This window comes from Heloderma suspectum, chromosome 5 (assembly GCF_057233095.1).
Source record: "Heloderma suspectum isolate Gila_16-S chromosome 5, 16-S_ref, whole genome shotgun sequence".
NCBI classification, from domain to species: domain Eukaryota; kingdom Metazoa; phylum Chordata; class Lepidosauria; order Squamata; family Helodermatidae; genus Heloderma; species Heloderma suspectum.
In genome coordinates this window covers 93,072,760-93,091,836 of record NC_139462.1, presented here as the reverse complement: position 1 = coordinate 93,091,836, position 19,077 = coordinate 93,072,760, and the positions used below count along the sequence as shown (strand labels likewise).

Here is a 19,077-nt window from a genome sequence, read left to right as displayed (position 1 = left end):
CACAATGTCTGTGCTTTTTGGTGCTTGGTTGAAAAACGTATGGCCTTATCTTCTTCTTTTGGTCAACCCTTGTTGTTTTGTTTATTGAATTTAGATATTTGTATCATACTTAAGCTAACCTAGTATATAGCTAACCTAGTATGTGTCATGTATAAGATAGCTAGACGTGATAGCTATTGTATAGGTTACCTAGTATAAATACAATGTCAACACAATCAAAATCAATTAAAAAACCAAACAGTTCCCCAGGTCTCTTCCAGTTCTATGACTAAGATTTCAGTAAATGGACAAGTACATCAGAAACATTCAGTTGTGGAATCAAGATTCGGAACAAATGTTTGGACTGGATCATCTTCCAGGTTGCCTGAAGGAGCTTGTCATAGTATGCATACCCCTCATTTCTTGGGCATAATATAGGGATGGACGAAAGTCCCTTACCTGATCCCGCAGCTTGCTTTGCAGTGGTGGGGAGGCACTCCATCCCTCCCCGCCAAAATTCTGGCCGGCGGGAGGCGCCCCGTCCCTCCAGCCGAAATTCTGGCCGGGGGGGAGGCGCCCCGTCCCTCTGGCTGCAAATCCTGCTGTCCTGCCGGGACGCAAATGGTGGCGGCTGTAGCCGACGCCGTTTGCGTCCCTGCAGTCAGCCGTGATAGGCTACGTAAATGTTTATGTAGCCTATCACGGCTGACTTTGGAAAAAAAAAAGAAAGCGCGTACGCAAATGGCGGCGCCCATAGGCGCCGCCATTTGCATTCCTTATTTGGACACGTGTAGTCTACATAAACATTTACATAGACTACGGCGAAAATAAGGGCAACGCTATTTGCGTTCCCTTATTTTCGCCGTAGTCTACGTAAATCTTTACGTAGACTACAGGGACCAAATAAGGAACGCGAATAGCGGCACCCTATGGGGGCCACCATTAGCGTACGTGCTTTTTTTTTTTTTAATTCACTCGTGATAGGCTACGTGACGATTAACGTAGCCTATCACGGCTGACTTTGCAAATCTAACCGTGATAGGCTACGTTAATCGTTACGTAGCCTATGACAGGGGCGTTTTTGTTTTTTTTTACTTTGCTTGTAATGGCGGCGGTGGCAGCTGGTCGAAAGACCGGCTGCCGCCCCCGCCCCTGACAAAGACCTGCCGAACTGCCGCCGGGACCCGTCGCCGGGAGCGACATTCGTAAAAGGTAAGTCCCATCCCGGGGGGGGGGCGCGGAGAATTTCTCCCCGAACCTTCGGAGGACCGAATGCGTTGGCAATCGGCCCCCCGAAGTTTCGGGGAGAAATTCTCCCCCATCCCTAGCCCCCAGTCCTTGTCAATGGCTGTGCTAGTGAGGCTGGGAAAATCTACCACACAATAGCCCTGGTCTCACAGAGGAAATCCTCCATCATATATTACAGCTCCCTCCCTCCCCTCCCTGCATGCACACAGATGCTGCCATAGGGGTGTGAATCCCTATGGAGAACAGTGACATCTACACTGGTTCCAATAATTTGCCCTCATTGGGTGCAAATTGACAGCACTGACTAGGTTTGTCTCTCTGTCTCTGCACCCACATCAATATCTCTAGAGAAAAACATCAGGAGGAAGAATTAATATTTTGAGGGGGAAAGTCAATTTTTTATGATCCAGCTAATGGGATGTTAAAGAAAGGCAGAGGGGACACCTTAAAACTCAAGAGGATTTAGCAGAATGGACCAGGTCAGGCTCGATATATTTTGCACAGCTTCTAACAGAATGCATGTATATATGTTCTGAAAAGTATAGGCTGTGTGAGAAATCTGCGTCATTTCTCTCATCCAGGTTGCATTTTGTTAAAACGACATATCTGGATGCATTTTGATTTCAAAGGGAAACACTGAAGGAGTTTATTTAATAAACCACTGGCCACCTTTAATGAAATGAATTCCCTTCTTATCACTTCTTTCAGTTGTCTTTTGAAGTTCATGCTTTTTAAGTTGAGGCATTCATCTTTGGAAACTTAATTCTTGGTCTTGAAAAGATAATTGACTGTCAATGACACAGTCAGCCTCAGAGAAAAAGGCTGACACACAAACACCTTCCCACCCCACCCCACCCCGCACACACACACATAATTTATTACTACTAATAAACAGGGAGAGAAGAAGATTTCAGTATCCCTTTCCTGACAGTTTCACAAGTTAATGGGCAGCAATTCTTCCAGGTTCCCTCACTGAGACTCTTTGTACCAGCTGCCAGGTCACACTGAACAAGGCTGCATTGTGTCAGGAGCAATCTGGCCCTCTCACATTAAGGATGCTGTTAGTTTTACATTCCCTCAGGGAGTGCTTATTGATCTTACTGGGGCACTTGTGCCTTAAAATCCCCTGATGAATTATAAACAAGCTTTAAAGAGTGTCAGAAGTGAGGGAATGGGATTTGAGCATCTTGCTCAGTTCTCTCTCACCCCCAGTCACTGCAGCTAAAAAGGCAACAGAGGGGGAATGCATTTCCTCCATTATAAATAAAATATTTTGTTTTTCCTGCACAGCCGTTATCTTTGCTCTCCTGCACTTAAGTCTTAACTATACCAACTGGGTATCTGGAGAGTTTCTTGGAAGAAGAATAAAGATGACAGCAACCACAATGCAAACAGTCTTGAGTGAAGCAGGATGGGAAGGACATTTTAACCTTTGAATCATAAAAGTAAATGCAAAATTCTTAGCCATAGGAGCAGAAGAAACTGTAACGAGGTTATCTATTTGATCATATCTTTAAAGGGCTCACGTTTTCCTCTCCATTTGCTTATCTGCACTAAGGAATGATGTACTGGTAGAAGATGCTGATAGATTTCTATCACACTAAGGTAAACAACAGGGCATTGATTTGTGGTGTGTACAAATCAAAACTCTGTAGCAAAATACAATGATCTGAAAATGACCCAAATAGTCAGCAACAAAGTTGGGGTAGACATGAGGATTTTTAAGTCAAGGTAACATCAATACGATTCTTGGACAAGCTGCCAGTGTTATGAAACCCAATCAGGACACCATTACCCAAGCACTGAAGACTTGAGAAACAGGAAAACAAATTTAGAGGCATGGCTGGTAGGATTTTTTTTTACCTAAGTTTCAAAATACTGCACTGGATTTTCATGGAATATCAATACCTGACCAAGTATTTACCAGATATTGTAAAGACAATCAGGGGAAGAAAACTGGGCCATCATCACTTCAATTTGGGTGTGTTGTGATATTACAGTTGCGGCCTGAATTCCTTCGTACTGATTTTCTGTAATATCACCATTACTGTAGTAAGCAAACTGTTTAGAGTGTTCAAAATAGGGGTGCACGAAAGCCACTTACATGGTCTCGCAGCTTGCTTCGCAGTGGGGGGGAGGCGCTTCGCTGATCCCCCCGAAATTCAGGCCAGGGGGGAGGCTTCCCGCCTCGCCCCGCCAAAATTCAGGCCGGGGAGGAGGTGCCTCGCCTCACCCGGCCGCAAAATAAAAAGTTAAAAAAAAAACCGCCCCCGTGATAGGCTACGTGATTAATGTAGCCTATCACGGCTAGATCTGCAAAGTCAGCCGTTAATTGTAGTCTATCTTTACGTAGACTACGGCGAAAATAAGGGCAACGCAAATAGCGTTGCCCTTATTTTCGCCGTAGTCTACGTAATCTTTATGTAGACTACAGTGACCAAATAAGGAACATGAATGGCGGCTCCCTATGGGGGCCACAATTAGCTGTACGTGCTTTTTTTTTTTTTTTTAAGTCACCCGTGATAGGCTACGTGACGATTTACATAGCCTATCATGGCTGACTTTGCAAATCTAGCCATGATAGGCTATGTTAATCGTCACGTAGCCTATCACGGGGGCATTTTTTTTTTTTTTTACTTTTATTGGAATGGCGGCGGTGGCAGCCGGTCAAAAGACCGGCTGCCGCCTCTGCCCCTGTCGAAGACCTGCCGAACCGCCGCCAGGACCCACTGCCGGGAGGGACATTCGGGAAAGGTAAGTCCCATCCCGGGGGGGGCGGGGGGTGGAGAATTTCTCCCCGAAACTACTTTGGGGGCCGAATACATTGGCACTCAGCCCCCCAAAGTTTCGGGGAGAAATTCTCCCCCATCCCTAGTTCAAAATGCTTCTGAAATTGCCTACTGCTGCTCTGTTGGCAGTGGGAAACACAGCTGAATGGCAACTCCGCCATCTCTTCTTTCCTGGCATCGTATCTCCCACATGATTCCTTGTGGTAATAGCATGAGGTCTTTAATAATGTATCTCATTTGCTTCTCTTCCATAATGTTTACATAATGCCATAATGCTTACAGGGGAAGCATCCAAACAACTTCCCTCATGGAGCCCATGAGGTGGAGGGAGTGGGGTCATTCACCCCAGCAGCCCCACGTTCAGCTACAATCCACTTCAGGATTTATGTCAGTGAGAAATGGTATAGAAACATGGCTAATAATTACATCTATAATAGTGTGTGCGTGCATGTAGGGACACCTCCATGCAAAGGCAAAACCTAATTAACCAGGGCTCTCATTTCTCTGGGGGAATCCCTATGCATGTACATCTCTGTGGACGTAGCACCCCTTCATGCTAATGCTGAACTTGTGGCCACTGGGTGGGGGTGTAAGTAGCGGATACATTGAGATCAAGAGTGTGGTAATGAGAGAGTGCGTGTGTGTGCGTGTGTGTGCGTGTGAGAGAGAGAGAGAGAGAACACCCCTAAGCTGTTACCAACTTACCATATGATTCCGCTCCAACACGAGATAACCCAGTCAGCTGTGAGGAACTGGGGTGGGAATGCTTACTATATGACCCCAATCTCATGGCAAGAGGTTCTAAATGGGGAGAATTTGCCATGATGTGGATGCTGTTTCCAGTGTCATTCCTGTAGTACAATGTCAATGTGTAGCACAGTCCAAGTCTCTCTTTTCTCCCTGGAGTACTGAGAGTTTTAACATAATCTGGCCACTCCATTCAGCTGTAGGTTGCTGAAGCCCTTTCTTTTTATTTGATGATTAAGAAAGGTGGAGTTGATGACAAGGCACTTCAAGCTATCAAGATTAGCCTAACTGGAACAAGCCTGAAGCATCACACATCTGAAGTCTGTAGAATTACTGCTGTTGAAGAGATGAGATGGAACATTTATGGCTACCCTGTGTACATCCCAGATCAGTCTCTGGAATGTGCTGATGTTTCAGAAATACTGAACAATCTTTTATTGGTACATTGAAAGAAGCTTTTAAAAATTAATTCTTTCTTTAAAAAAAAAACAACAAAAATATTCTCCTTTAATCATGAATGTGCCTTTCATTGCCATGAATCTATTTCTGGTCTCTCTCTCTCTCTCTCACGCATGCATGCAGACTCACACCTTGTTGACAAAGTTCCACTCTCCAATAGAAACTTTAGCTTTGAAAAGAGGTGGGTAAGCGGAAGCATGATGGACGTGTACAAAACTATGCATGGCGTACAGAATGTGGATAGGGAGACATCTTTCTCCCTCTCTCATAATACTAGAACCTGGGTCATTGCATGAAGCTGATTGGTGGGAGACTCAGTACAGATAAAAGGAAGTGCTTCTTCACACAGCTAGGGATGTACGAAAATCACTTACCTTTCGCGGATTATGCTGATGGTGGGGGGGGAGGCACTCCGTCCCTCCCCCCGGAATCCTGGACGGGGGGGAGGTGCTCCGTTCCTCCCCCCCCCTGGAATCCTGGCCGGCCAGCTTTGCTCCGCAGCAATTCTGCGGAGCCGCTGGCCGGCTCCGCCAGCAGCTGGACATCCGGTCGTTGCCTAGCAGGGATGAAAATGGCGGCGGCCATAGCCGCCGCCGTTTGCGTCCCTGCAGTCAGCCGTGATAGGCTACGTAAATGTTTACGTAGCCTATCACGGCTGACTTAAAAAAAAAAAAATGCTCATACGCAAATGGCAGCGGCCATGGCCGCTGCCATTTGTGTTCTTTATTTTGGCACGTCTTTGTCTACGTAAACATTTACATAGACTAAGACGGCGAAAATAAGGGGAACGCAAATAGCGTAGCGTCTATGCTATTTACGTTCCCTTTATTTTCGCCATCTAAGTCTACGTAAATGTTTACGTAGACTAAGACGTGCCAAAATAAGGAATGCAAATGGTGGCAGCCATGGCCGCCGCCATTTGCATACGCGCGTTTGTTCGTTTTTTTAGGGATGAATCAGAGGTCGGAATTAAGATTGCTGGGAGAATTATCAACAACCTCCGATATGCAGACGATACCACCCTAATGGCAGAAAGCGAAGAGGATCTCAAGAGCCTCTTGTTGAGGGTGAAAGAGGAGAGTGCAAAAGCTGGTTTGAAACTCAACATTAAAAAAAAAAACGAAGATCATGGCATCTGGCCCCATCACTTCCTGGCATATAGAAGGGGAAGAAATGGAAGCAGTGACAGATTTTACTTTCTTGGGCTCCAAGATCACCGCAGACGGTGGCTGTAGCCATGAAATTAAAAGACGCTTGCTCCTTGGGAGGAAAGCTATGGCCAACCTAGACAGCATAGTAAGAAGCAGAGACATCACCTTGCCGACAAAGGTCCGTCTAATCAAAGCTATGGTTTTCCCAGTAGTAATGTATGGCTGTGAGAGCTGGACTACAAGGAAGGCTGAGCGCCGAAGAATTGATGCTTTCGAACTGTGGTGCTGGAGAAGACTCTTACGAGTCCCCTGGACTGCAAGGAGGTCAAATCAGTCCATCCTAAAGGAAATCAACCCTGAGTGCTCATTGGAAGGACAGATAATGAAGCTGAAGCTCCAATATTTTGGCCACCTAATGCGAAGAGAAAACTCCCTGGAAAAGACCCTGATGCTGGGAAAGACTGAAGGCCAAAGGAGAAGGGGACGGCAGAGGATGAGATGGCTAGATAGCATCACAGATGCAATGAATATGAACTTGAGCACGCTCCGGGAGAGAGCGCAGGACAGGAAGGCCTGGCGTGCTATGGTCCATGGGGTCACGAAGAGTCGGACACGACTGAACGACTGAACAACAACAACAACAACAAAAGTCCCTTACCTGAACCTGAAAATTGATTCGTGGTGGGGGGAGGCGCTCCGTCCCTCCCCCCAAAATTCTGGCCAGGGGGGAGGCACCCCATCCCTCCCCCCCAAAATTCTGGCCGGGGGGGAGGCGCCCCGTCCCTCCCGCCATGAATCCTGTCCTGCCGGGATGCAAATGGCGGTGGCCGTAGCCGCCACTGTTTGCGTCCCTGCAGTCAGCCATGACAGGCTACATAAATGTTTATGTAGCCTATCATGGTTGAGTGAAAAAAGAAAAAAAACCCGCGCGTATGCAAATAGCGTTCCCCTTATTTTCGCCGTAGTCTATGTAAATGTTTACGTAGACTACACATGCCAAAATAAGGAACATAAATGGCAGCACCCATGGGCGCCGCCATTTGCATACGCACAGGTTTTTTTTTTACTCAGCCGTGATAGGCTACATAAACATTTACGTAGCCTATCACGGTGTTTTTTAAAAACCTAGCCGTGATAGGCTACGTAAATCTTTACGTAGCCTATCACTTTTTTTTTTTTTTTACTTGGAAATGGCGGCCGAACCGCCGCCGAACCGCTGCCGGAGCCGCCGCCGCCAGGGACATTCGCACAAGGTAAGTCCCATCCCGGGGGGGCGGGGGGAGCAGACCGTTTCTCCACCAATTTCGGGGGGCCGAATGCGCTGGCATTCGGCCTCCCCAAGATTCGTGGAGAAATTCTCTGACATCCCTAGTTTGTTTAAAGTCAGCCGTGATAGGCTACGTAAACATTTACATAGCCTATCACATTTTTTAAAAAAATCTAGCTGTGATAGGCTATGTAAATCTTTACATAGCCTATCACATGTTTTGGTTTTTTTTTAACTGGAAATGGCAGCGGCGACAGCCGGTCGGAAGACCAGCTCCTGCTACCACCGCCGCCGAACCGCCGCCAGAGCCGCCACCGCCAGGAAGATCCACCCAAGGTAAGTCTCGTCCCAGGGGGGTGGGGGGGCAGGCCATTCCGCCACCGATTTCAGGGGGCCGGATGCGCTGGCATTCGGCCTCCCCGAGATCCATGGCAGAACTTTCGTACATCCCTACACACAGCGCATAGTCAAACGATGGTATTCGCTTGGACAAGACATACTGATGTTCACCAATTTAGATGGCTTTAAAAGGGGGTCGGACAAATTCCTGGAGGAAAAGGCTACCAATGACTACTAGTCCTAATGGCTATGTGCTACCTTCAACAGTATTAGAGAGAATAAGCCTATGTACGCTAGTTGCTGGGGAACATGGGCAGGAGAGTGCTGTTGTGCTCATGTTCTGGTTGTGGGTTTCCCTTGGTCAGCTGTTTGGCCACTGTATGAACAAAATGCTGGATTAGATGGACCTTTGCCCTGATCCAGCATGGCTCTTCCAATGTTATTATGTTAGACAGTGAAAGTTCTCAAGTGAACTGGAGTACAAACAGCTCCATGTCTCCCTGTGGGAGAAAATTGGAGCTGCACAAAGACACTAATAGATACTGTAGTAAGACAGGAGCCCCATTCTTGGGCCCATAGGCCCCATTTACTCCTGCTTTCTTCAAGATGATGAGAAATAGATGCTAAACAAGGGCCTGTTGCAAGCTGTGTTCCTGAACTGGATAAAAGCATGGCCACCCAGCTTCAGCCACAGGGAGAATCCCATATGTAAGGGCAGGTTTTGCCCATCATCTATCTGTCAGTCTGTCTATCATCTATCTATCATCTATCTACACACACACAGAGGGGGAGAGAGAGAGAGGGAGGGAGGGAGGGAGGGGGATTTTTTTTTCTCATTTTTTCCAATCTTAAGTCTGGTGTGTGTGTGTGATCAGCTAAGGCTGATATACCAACTGCACTCTTACCTAGACAGAGATCACCTAACTATAGTTATCCATGCTCTGATAACCCCTTGTCTGGATGAATGTAATGCGTTATACATAGGCCTGCCTTTGAAAATGGTCTGGAAACTTCAGCTAGTCCAAAATAGGGCAGCAAGATGATTAACAGGGGCAGGCCAATGAGCTCATTATGCCAGTACTTTTCCAGCTGCACTGGCTGCCAGTCCATTTCCAGGCCCAATTCAAAGTGCTGGCATTAACATTCAAAGCCCTAAACAGCTTGGGCCAGGTTATCTGAAGGATCACCTCCTCCCATATGTGCTTACCCAGACCCTAGGGATGTCAGAGAAATCCACCACGGATTCAAATGAGGCCAGATTCTTTGGAATCCAGCCTCAGGAATCTGTGGCAGATTGGCCCCACTTACCTCATCTTTTGGAGGATTCCACGCAGGACGTCATGGCTGCTTGTTGCACTGGAAGCCGTTCGCCTCTGCAATGACTGCCATTTAAAAAAAAAAAGGTGATCGGAAGGATGTCCCAATAGACTTATACACAAAATAGAACCGTGAATCTTGCGTATAAGTCTACATAGACTTATACGCAAGATTCATGGCTCTATTTTGTGTATAAGTCTATCAGGACATCCTGCCGATCGCCATTTTTTTAAAAAAATTGGCGATTGGCATGGAGGTGAAGGGCTCTGGTTGATTCAGGAAAGCGGTGGCGGCCCTTGGCTCTGTGGAATCCTCGCAGAGCAGAGCCACTCCACGAGGATTCTGGGGGGGGGGGGAGGATCGCCTCCCCCCCCCATGGATTCTTCACTGGAACAGATCGTGGGGAATCTGTACATCCCTACCAAATCCTAAGACCATCCTCAGGGGTCATCCTCCAGGAGCCCCTGCCAAAGGAAGTGCAGCAGATGGCTACCAGGAAGAGGGCCTTTTCTGCTGTGGCACCCCTGCGGTGGAATGAGCTCCCTAGAGAGGTTCACCTGGTGCCTACATTGTACTCCTTCCAGAGAAATGAAATGAAATAAAGTAAAAGTAAGTCTTGAAGTTTGAAAATTTCTCCAGTCTTACGTATGATTAATCCTAAACTTTGAGAATACTTTTTTAAAGTTGGCATGAAAATTCATAAGCATTTTTGTGCTAATTGTTCTTAATGCACATCTTTGCCTAATATACACTTTTTTGCAAACAGTTTCCCTAATAGAATGCGTAGTTGAGCATTAGTTTCTCAAATATACAGATGTTTGCATGCATTTTTTTAATTGAAGAACTCCATTGCACAATTCAGAAGAGTGCGAGTTTTGAATGATAGAGGACTCTTGCTTCACAGGGTGGTTTGAAAGTGCAACATTCGGCAAGTTCACACTAAAATGTGACATGAACAGATTTTTGCCCAATCCCTACCTCCATTTGCACCTCTCCTTTGTTTGGCCCCAGCACAACTGAGAGCCTTATGTCACTCCAGTATAAATTATACATTCCCTTCTGTAAGCAATACTATGACTGAGTGAGTGAATCTGAAACAAGGAATGGTCATACAGTTCTTTCTTTGATATACTGGCATGTTTTACAACAGGAATGTGAACTCAAGGAGATATTAGGGATGTATGAATCCCTTACCTGGTTCCGGTCCGGGGCTTCGGTGGTGGTGGGGAAGCGATCCGTTCCTCCCCCCGGAATCCTCCCCAGCCAGTTCCGCTCCACAGCAAGGCCACAGAGCTGCCAGCCGGGGCCGGCCGCAGCTGGACTTCCGGCCACTGCCGGGCTGCTGCGGCCACAAATGGCGGCCATCATAGCAGCCACCATTTGCGTCCTTGCATTGAGCTGTGATAGGCTACGTAAGTATTTACGTAGCCTATCATGGCAAAAGGCAGGCACGCAAATGGAGGCTGCTACGCCATTTGTGTGCCTGCCTTTTGCCGTGATAGGCTACTAAATACTTACGTAGCCTGTTACAGCAAAGAGCAGGGCGCAAATGGTGTAGTGGTCACCATTTGCGCCCCTGCTCTTTGCCATGATAGGCTACATAAGTATTTACATAGCCTATCATGGCAAAAGGCAGGCATGCAAATGGTGGCCACTACGACGGCTGCCATTTGTGGCTGCAGTAGCCTGGCAGCGGCCAGAAGAGGAGCCGAAGCCACCACCGCATCCTCTGCCGCCACATCCACCGCCAGGTAGGTCCATTCCGGGGGGGGGGGATTGCAGGGGGTGACGGGGGGAGGCCGTTCTGCCATGGATTCTGGGGACTCACTGAAGTCCGTGGAGGAATTCTCCAACATCCCTAGGAGATACTGCTCTGGCTTCCTAGGGTAGTATCTGATGTTAGTCCTATATAGAGTAGACCAATTGAAATGAAAGGGATGTGAGATAGTTGACTAATTTAAGTCTCATTCATTTCAATGGGACTATTCTATGTAGGACTAACATTGGGTACTATCCTTAATAATGTATTTTGTCCTAGATATGTAAATAATGATGTTATATATATATATATATATATATATACCCACATCCATCCACTAGGTAATAGATGGTATTCGCTCCTGTTTTGTTTTTTGTTGGGGAAGAGGAATGGGTCATTCATTTCCATACACAGTGTGCACCTGCCTTATATTTGCAATAATATTTTACTTTTTAATGCAAAACCCATCTTTCCTTTTTGAAGTGATTAAGATGATATGCAACCACTCAAAGCAACTAGAGCTGCAAACATGCAACACCATATGCAGCTAAAGGAAAGAACAAATATACAGTCACAAAATATACATAAAACTGTATTGGATTGTGGCCAATGTCATAACTGAAAAACAGAAAATATACACACACACAACCAAACCATGTTAGCAGGATGGCGTGAGCATCCGGTTGGGGCTCAAAGCCCAGTGAGAAGTTGTTGGTTTGCCCCCCCCCCCCGGATGCCAGTTCACAGACCTGAGCTCTTGCCCGACTCACGGTGTGCTGAGTCGGGCAAGAGCTCAGGTGCCTGCTCCCTCACTGAGCCAGCTGCCTATCAGTGAGAGGGGAATAAGGCAGCCACTGCCTCTCCTCCTTCCCCCATCCTTGCTTGCTACAGCAGCAGTGGCGTGGGACAGGCTAGTCATTTTCCGTAAGTGTAAGAGCCTTACAGAAAATGACCAGCTTGTCCCTTGACCACTGCTGTAGCAGCTGGAGTCAGAGGGAAGGAGGAGGCACCTATCCTCTTCTTCCCCACCCCCTGCTGGAGGCCAGGGCGAGAGGCTGGGGGCTGGTCACCAAGGGCCCTCCTTCCCCACGCTGGCCCTTGACAGCTGGGGTGAGGAAGTGGCTTGCACAGGTTGTGGGTAGGCAGGGTGAGCAGGGAAGCTCGCCAAGCAGGTCTGGGCTGCGCAAGCTGCAGGGGGTAGGCCCTCAAGCTTCCCTTGCCCCGGATGGAGATGGGCTCATCCATCCCTAATTAGAAGCCTATATAGCTTCTGGACCTGCAGAATACAGACATTTTTATCCAACACTGAAAATTTGAAGGTAGTGGGTAATTGGTAGGGATGTACGAATCCCTTACCTGTTCTGGTCGGGGCATCCTCTGGGAGGGGGAGGCACTCCGTCCCTCCCCCCAGAATCCTCAATGCGGGGGAGGCAATCCAGTCCTCCCCTCCCTGGAATCCTGCCCAGCTGGCTCTGCTCTGCCGCGACTTCCGGCTGCGGACGGGCTGCTGTGGATGCAAACGGTAAGCCGTAGCCACCATTTGAATACGCTGGGGTTTTTTTTTGGGGGGGGGGGTTAGCCATGATAGGCTATGTAAATTCTTATGTAGCCTATCATAGCTTGAAGGACAGCAATGGCAGCCGCACCAGCCCGGCCGCGGCCGGCCAGGAGACCAGCTGCTGCCACCGCTGCCGCCGCCGGAACTCTGCCACAAATCTGCCACATCTGCCCCAGGTAAGTGCCATCCTGGGGGATTCCGTGGGGGGGGCAGGAGGCCGTTCCACCATGGATTCCGAGGGGCCAGATTCCTCACTGGAATCCATGGTGGAATTCTCCGCCATCCCTATCACTTAAAAAAAAAAAAGCGCGTATGGCTAATGGCGGCCCCCATAGGGAGCCGCCATTCACGTTCCTTATTTGGTCGCTGTAGTCTACGTAAAGATTACGTACACTACAGAGACCAAATAAGGAACGCGAATGGCGGCTCCCTATGGGGGCCTCCATTGGCGTACGCGCCTTTTTTTTTTTTTAAGTCACCCGTGATAGGCTACGTGATGATTTACGTAGCCTATCACGGCTGACTTTGCAGATATAGCTGTGATAGGCTACGTTAATCATCACGTAGCCTATCACGGGGGCTTTTTTTTTTTTTTACTTTTTAGTTCGTGGCCGGGCGAGGCGAGGCGCCTCCTCCCCAGCCTGAATTTCGGCCGGGCGAGGCGGGAAGCCTCCCCCCCGGCCTGAATTTCAGCCGGGCGAGGCAGGAAGCCTCCCCCCCGGCCTGAACTTCGGGGGGGAGAGCAGCGAAGCGCCTCCCCCCCACCGCGAAAAGCTGCGAGACCAGGTAAGTGACTTTCGTGCACCCCTAATATTTTATCTTAGTGACACTGTGAGAGCGTGTGTGTGTGCGCACATGGTACACACACACACACACACACACACACACACACTCAAGCAAGTATGCATATGTTTGTAGTGTAAGTAGGGATGGCAGAGAATTCTGCCATGGATTCCAGAGAGTGGATGAGTGAACAGCCTCCTGCCCCCCGCCCCCCCCACGGAATCCCCTGGGACGGCACTTACCTGGGGCGGATGTGGCGGATTCGGGGGCGGCAGCAGTGGCTGGTCTCCTGGCTGGCTGCAGCCGGGCTGCTGCGGCCGCCATTGCTGTCCTTCGAGCTGTGATAGGCTACATAAGTATTTACATAGCCTATCACGGCTAACCCCCCCACCGAAAAAAAACAGCGCACGCAAATGGCGGCGGCTACGGCGGCCACCATTTGCATTCTCTATTTTTTGCCGTTCTAGCCTACGTAAATATTTACATAGGCAATTACAGAGGAAAAAAAAGGGAACCGCAAATAGTGCTCACTACACTCCACTAAGTATTTACGTAGGCTAGAACGGCGAAAAATAAGGAACTCAAATGGAGGCCGCAGTAGCCGCCGCCATTTATGTACACCGTTTTTTAGGGGGGGGCATGCAGTGATAGGCTACATAAATTCTTACATAGCCTATCATGGCAGCCTGGAAGGACACAAGTGGCGACTGCCATTTGCGTTTCCTATTTTTCGCCATTCTAGCCTACGTAAATATTTACGTAGGCAATTACAGTGAAAAAAAAGGTAACCACAAATAGCGTAGTGGGTGGTCCTGGCTGGCTGCTCCGTGGAACCACCAAGGAGCAGAGCCGGCCGGGCAGGATTCCGGGAGGGGGGGGAGGAACAGATCGCCTCCCCCCCCCATCGAGGATTCTAGGGGGGAGGGACAGAGCACCTCCCCCCCCAGCGGATGCCCCGACCGGAACAGGTAAGGGATTCGTACATCCCTAAGTGTAAGTAAGTTAAGTAGGGCTGATTGGAATGCTCCTGAGGGTTATTTTTGGTGGAATGCTAAAAAATTGTCTGAAAGATCTCCCTGCTTTTTGTGTTGGTTCACTTAAGTTTGGGCCCTTTTATGTTTGGGGGGAATATAGTAAAAGTGATTCTGTCAAGAGACCAGATTTGGCTAGACAACATTGTAGAGGAAACACATATGGAGTGAGAGCAATGCTTCCTGAATTCCCTTATCCCTAAAAGGTGGTTTATCAATCTTACAAATGAACAAATGAATGAACTTTTTTTCTTTTCTTTTTTTTTTAATCCTCAGGGATGCTGTCTCACTGCCAAATTTGATTTCATAACTCGGGTGGGTGGGTGTTCAAACAGTATTGAGGCTTCAGCCAATCCAGGCTACAAAAAGGCTCCTAATTTAGTGATGTTGCACCAGCCTGAATTCCAAGTATGGAGACCTAAATAATGCACTTCTCCAAAGAAGATGTAAAAGTACTGGGGATGGAGACGGGGGAGTGCAACATTTAGGTTAATAAAGATATGCAAGCTCACCTGGTTCATACAGGAGTGTCTCAGAAGTTAGCTGAGCTATCCCTCCCCCCCACCTGCCCAAGTTGGGAAACTACTCAGTTAATTTCCCAGGGCAACCCTTCAAAATAGCCCCATGCAAAGAAATGGAGATGTTTCTCCATTTGCTTTGTATATTGGACTGCTTTGAAGTACTGTCACTAGCAAAACCTGGGAATGGCAAAAAACCCAGGCCCTGTGAGGGACCCCTTGGGGTAACAGGGTCCCCGATGGGACAGCTTTTGCCCCTGGAGGAGTTTTACTGGGAGCAGTTTAACAAAGCAGGGCATATGATGGAAGAAAAGTGGGATAAAAATGCATTTGTGAGAAAGATTGGTGTAAAGTGGCACAACAGCAAAGCAGGATACACTGTGGGTGCCATCAGTATTAAGGTAAAATCTATAAGACAGACGGATGGACTAGCAGAGTAATTTCAAAACATATTTAGAGCTAAATGTTTTGGCTTCCACCCTCAACTGTATCTGTGATGTTAAATGGATACCGTGAGTGGCAGTTTGGAATGCTGGGAGAAAATTCCTAAGGAGGAAAAAAACAACAACAACCAGAGGTATGACTATGAAAACTTACTGAACGGAGAAATTGCTGACCTTTTAATTAACCTCTTCCCTACAGCAGGAAGATTTTACATGCTACCATTGACTAGGGATGGCGGAGAATTTCTCCCCGAAACTTCGGGGGGCCAAGCGCCAACGTGTTCGGCCCCCCGAACAAGTTTCGGGGAGAAATCCTCCGCCCCCCCGCCCCCCCCGGGACGGGACTTACCTTCCCTGAATGTCCCTCCTGGCGGCGGGTCCGGCTGGCGGTTCGTCCGGTGTTCGAGCGAGGCGGGAGCGGCAGCCGGTCTTTCGACCGGCTGCCGCCCCTGCCATTGCAATGAAAGAAAGAAAAAAAAACGTCCCCTGATAGGCTACGTGACGATTCACGTAGCCTATCACGGCAAGATTTGCAAAGTCAGCCGTGATAGGCTACGTGAATCGTCACGTAGCCTATCACGGGTGACTTTAAAAAAAAAAAAGAAAAAGTGTGTACGGATAATGGCGGCCCCCATAGGGAGCCGCCATTCGCGTTCCTTATTTGGTCGCTGTAGTCTACGTCAATGTTTACATAGACTACGGCGAAAATAAGGGCAACGCTATTTGCGTTGCCCTTATTTTCGCCGTAGTCTACGTAAACATTGACGTAGACTACAGCGACTAAATAAGGAACGCGAATGGTGGCTCCCTATGGGGGCCGCCATTCGCGTACGCGCTTTTTTTTTTTTTAAGTCACCCGTGAGAGGCTACGTGATGATTCACGTAGCCTATCACGGCTGACTTTCCAGATCTAGCCATGATAGGCTACGTGAATCGTCACGTAGCCTATCAGGGGACGTTTTTTTTGTTTTTTTTTTACTTTCGTGTTCGCGGCCGGGCGAGGCGGGAAGCCTCCTCCCGGCCTGAATTTCGGCCAGGCGAGGCGGGAAGCCTCCCCCCCCGGCCTGAATTTCGGCCGGGCGAGGTGGGAAGCCTCCCCCCTGGCCTGAACTTCGCGGGGGGAGCAGCGAAGCGCTCCCCCCCACCGCGAAAAAGCTGCGAGAAAAGGTAAGTGACTTTCGTTCACCCCTACCATTGACTCATAAAAACAACCCAGGATGACCGATTGTTTCATGTAACAATATTGTCAGGGAAAGAATTTCACTCCATAATTCAACCAGTAGTCCATAAACGTCCTTCATATGTTAAGGACACTAGAGATTTCCATATGAAAATTAAAAGACTAAATCAGGAATGTTGATTTGACAATGATACCATCATCACAACCTTTGATATTACTTATTTATTAGGGATGGCAGAGAATTCCGCCACGGATCCCAGGGAGGCCGAATGCCAGCCCCCCGAAATCGTTGGCGGAACAGCCCGCCGCCCCGGGACGGGACTGAACTTGGGCGGATCTTCCTGGCGGCAGCAGCTCCGGCAGCGGCTCCAGCGGCGGCGTGGCAGCAGCAGCAGCTGCGATCGCCGGTCTTCCGACTGGCTGCCACCGCCATTTCCAGTTTAAAAAAAAATACAGAAAAACGTGATAGGCTACGTAAAGTTTTACGTAGCCTATCATGGCTAGATTTAAAAAAAAAACACCTTGATAGGCTACGTAAATGTTTATGTAGCCTATCACGGCTGACTTAAAAAACCCACAAAAAACGCGTGTACGCAAATGGCGGCGGCCAGGGCCGCCACCATTTGCATTCCTTATTTTGGCACATCTTAGTCTACGTAAACATTTACGTAGACTAAGATGGCGAAAATAAGGGGAACGCAAATAGCGTAGACGAAAGTGACAAATGTTTACGTAGCCTATCACGGCTGATTTAAAAAAAACACAAAATGTGCATATGCAAATGGCGGCAGCCATGGCCGCCGCCATTTGCATTCTTTATTTTGGCATAGACGCTACGCTATTTGCGTTCCCCATATTTTTGCCATCTTAGTCTACTTAAATGTGTACGTAGACTAAGATGTGCCAAGATAAAGAACGCAAATGTCAGCAGCCATGGCCGCCGCCATTTGCATACGTGCATTTTGTTTTGTTTTTAAATCAGCCGTGATAGGCTACGTAAACATTTATGTAGCCTATCATGGCTGACTGCAGGGACGCAAACGGCCGGCCAGGATTCCGCGGGGGAGGAATGGAGCGCCTCCCCCCCCCAGCCAGGATTCTGGGGGGAGGGACGGAATGCCTCCCCCCCACCATCAACATAATCTGCGGAAAGGTAAGTCACTTTCATACATCCCTATTATTTATAGACTAACATACCACACAACAACAGCTTCTCAGCCTTAAAATCCTCCTTAAACAGCAGAACCTTTAATGAACCCAGTACTGGAGTCTTAACCTCCCTGGCTAAGTTGGGACTCACTTGCAACAATTTCATGTTCAATGACAATCAGCATTTAAAACACCAAGGTACTGCAGTGGGAACACATATAGCCCATCATATGTAGGGATGTATGAAAGTCACTTACCTTTTCGTGGATTCTGTTCGTGGGGGGGGAGGCATCCTTGACCCCCGGCACCCCGGAATCCTTGACGGGGGTGGAGGTGATCCGGTCCTCCCTCCCGGAATCCTCGACAGCTGGCTCTGCTCTGCGGCGGCTCCACGGAGCAGCCAGCCAGGGCTGTCCACAGCTGGATTTCCAGCCGTGGACTGGCTGGTGTGGACACAAATGGCGGCTGCCGTAGCGGCCATCATTTGTGTCCAGCCAGGCAGCCATGATACACTAAGTAAGAATTTACGTAGCCTATCACGGCTCAACCCCCCTAAGAAACCCGCAGCATGCGCAAATGGCAGCGGCTACAGCGGCTGCCATTTGCGTTCCCTATTTTTCGCCGATTTATCTTACGTAAATATTTACGTAATATAAAATGGCGAAAAAAAGGGGAACGCAAATAGCGTAGTGGATGCTATTTACATTCCTTTATTTTTCGCCTTTCTAGCCTGCGTAAATATTTACATAGGCTAGAACAGCGAAAAATAAAGGAACACAAATAGCGCCCACTACGCTATTTGCGTTCCCCCTTTTTTGCCATTTTATCTTACATAAATATTTACGTAAGATAAATCGGTGAAACATAGGGAATGCAAATGTACGAAATGTAAATTCTTACATAGCCTATCATGGCTGCAAGGATGGCAATGGCGGCGGCAGTAGCCCTGCTGCATCCAGCCAGGAGACCAGCCGCTGGAGCCGCCGCCGCCACCGCCGGAGCCACCACCACCGAATCCGTCGCATCCGCCCCAGGTAAGTGCCATCCCGGGGGGATTCCGCAGGGGGGCGGGGGGGCAGGAGGCTGTTCCGCCACGGATTTAGAATCCGGCCTCACTGGAATCCGTGGCAGAATTCTCTGTCATCCCTAATCATATGCCGATCTATTTATGGGACAAGTTGAAGAAATTTTCAGCAGAACTTCCACCCATAACCTCAGAATATGGTGGTGTTACATAGATTGAAAGTGTGGAAGGGATGGCTTGAAGAATTTTCATACCTTAATCAACACTATCCACAATTATAAAGTTTACTAGTAACACCACAATTGAAAACCCAAAACTACCCTTCCTGGATGTCCT

At 48.3% G+C, this 19,077-nt stretch overlaps 1 long non-coding RNA gene across 2 annotated transcripts in view; it reads left to right on the top strand.

Annotated features, from left to right (window-relative positions):
- Nucleotides 1-19,077, top strand: part of LOC146344126 (uncharacterized) — a 39,188-nt gene that overhangs the window by 6,713 nt on the left and 13,398 nt on the right. The gene's annotated exons all lie outside the window — the stretch shown is intronic.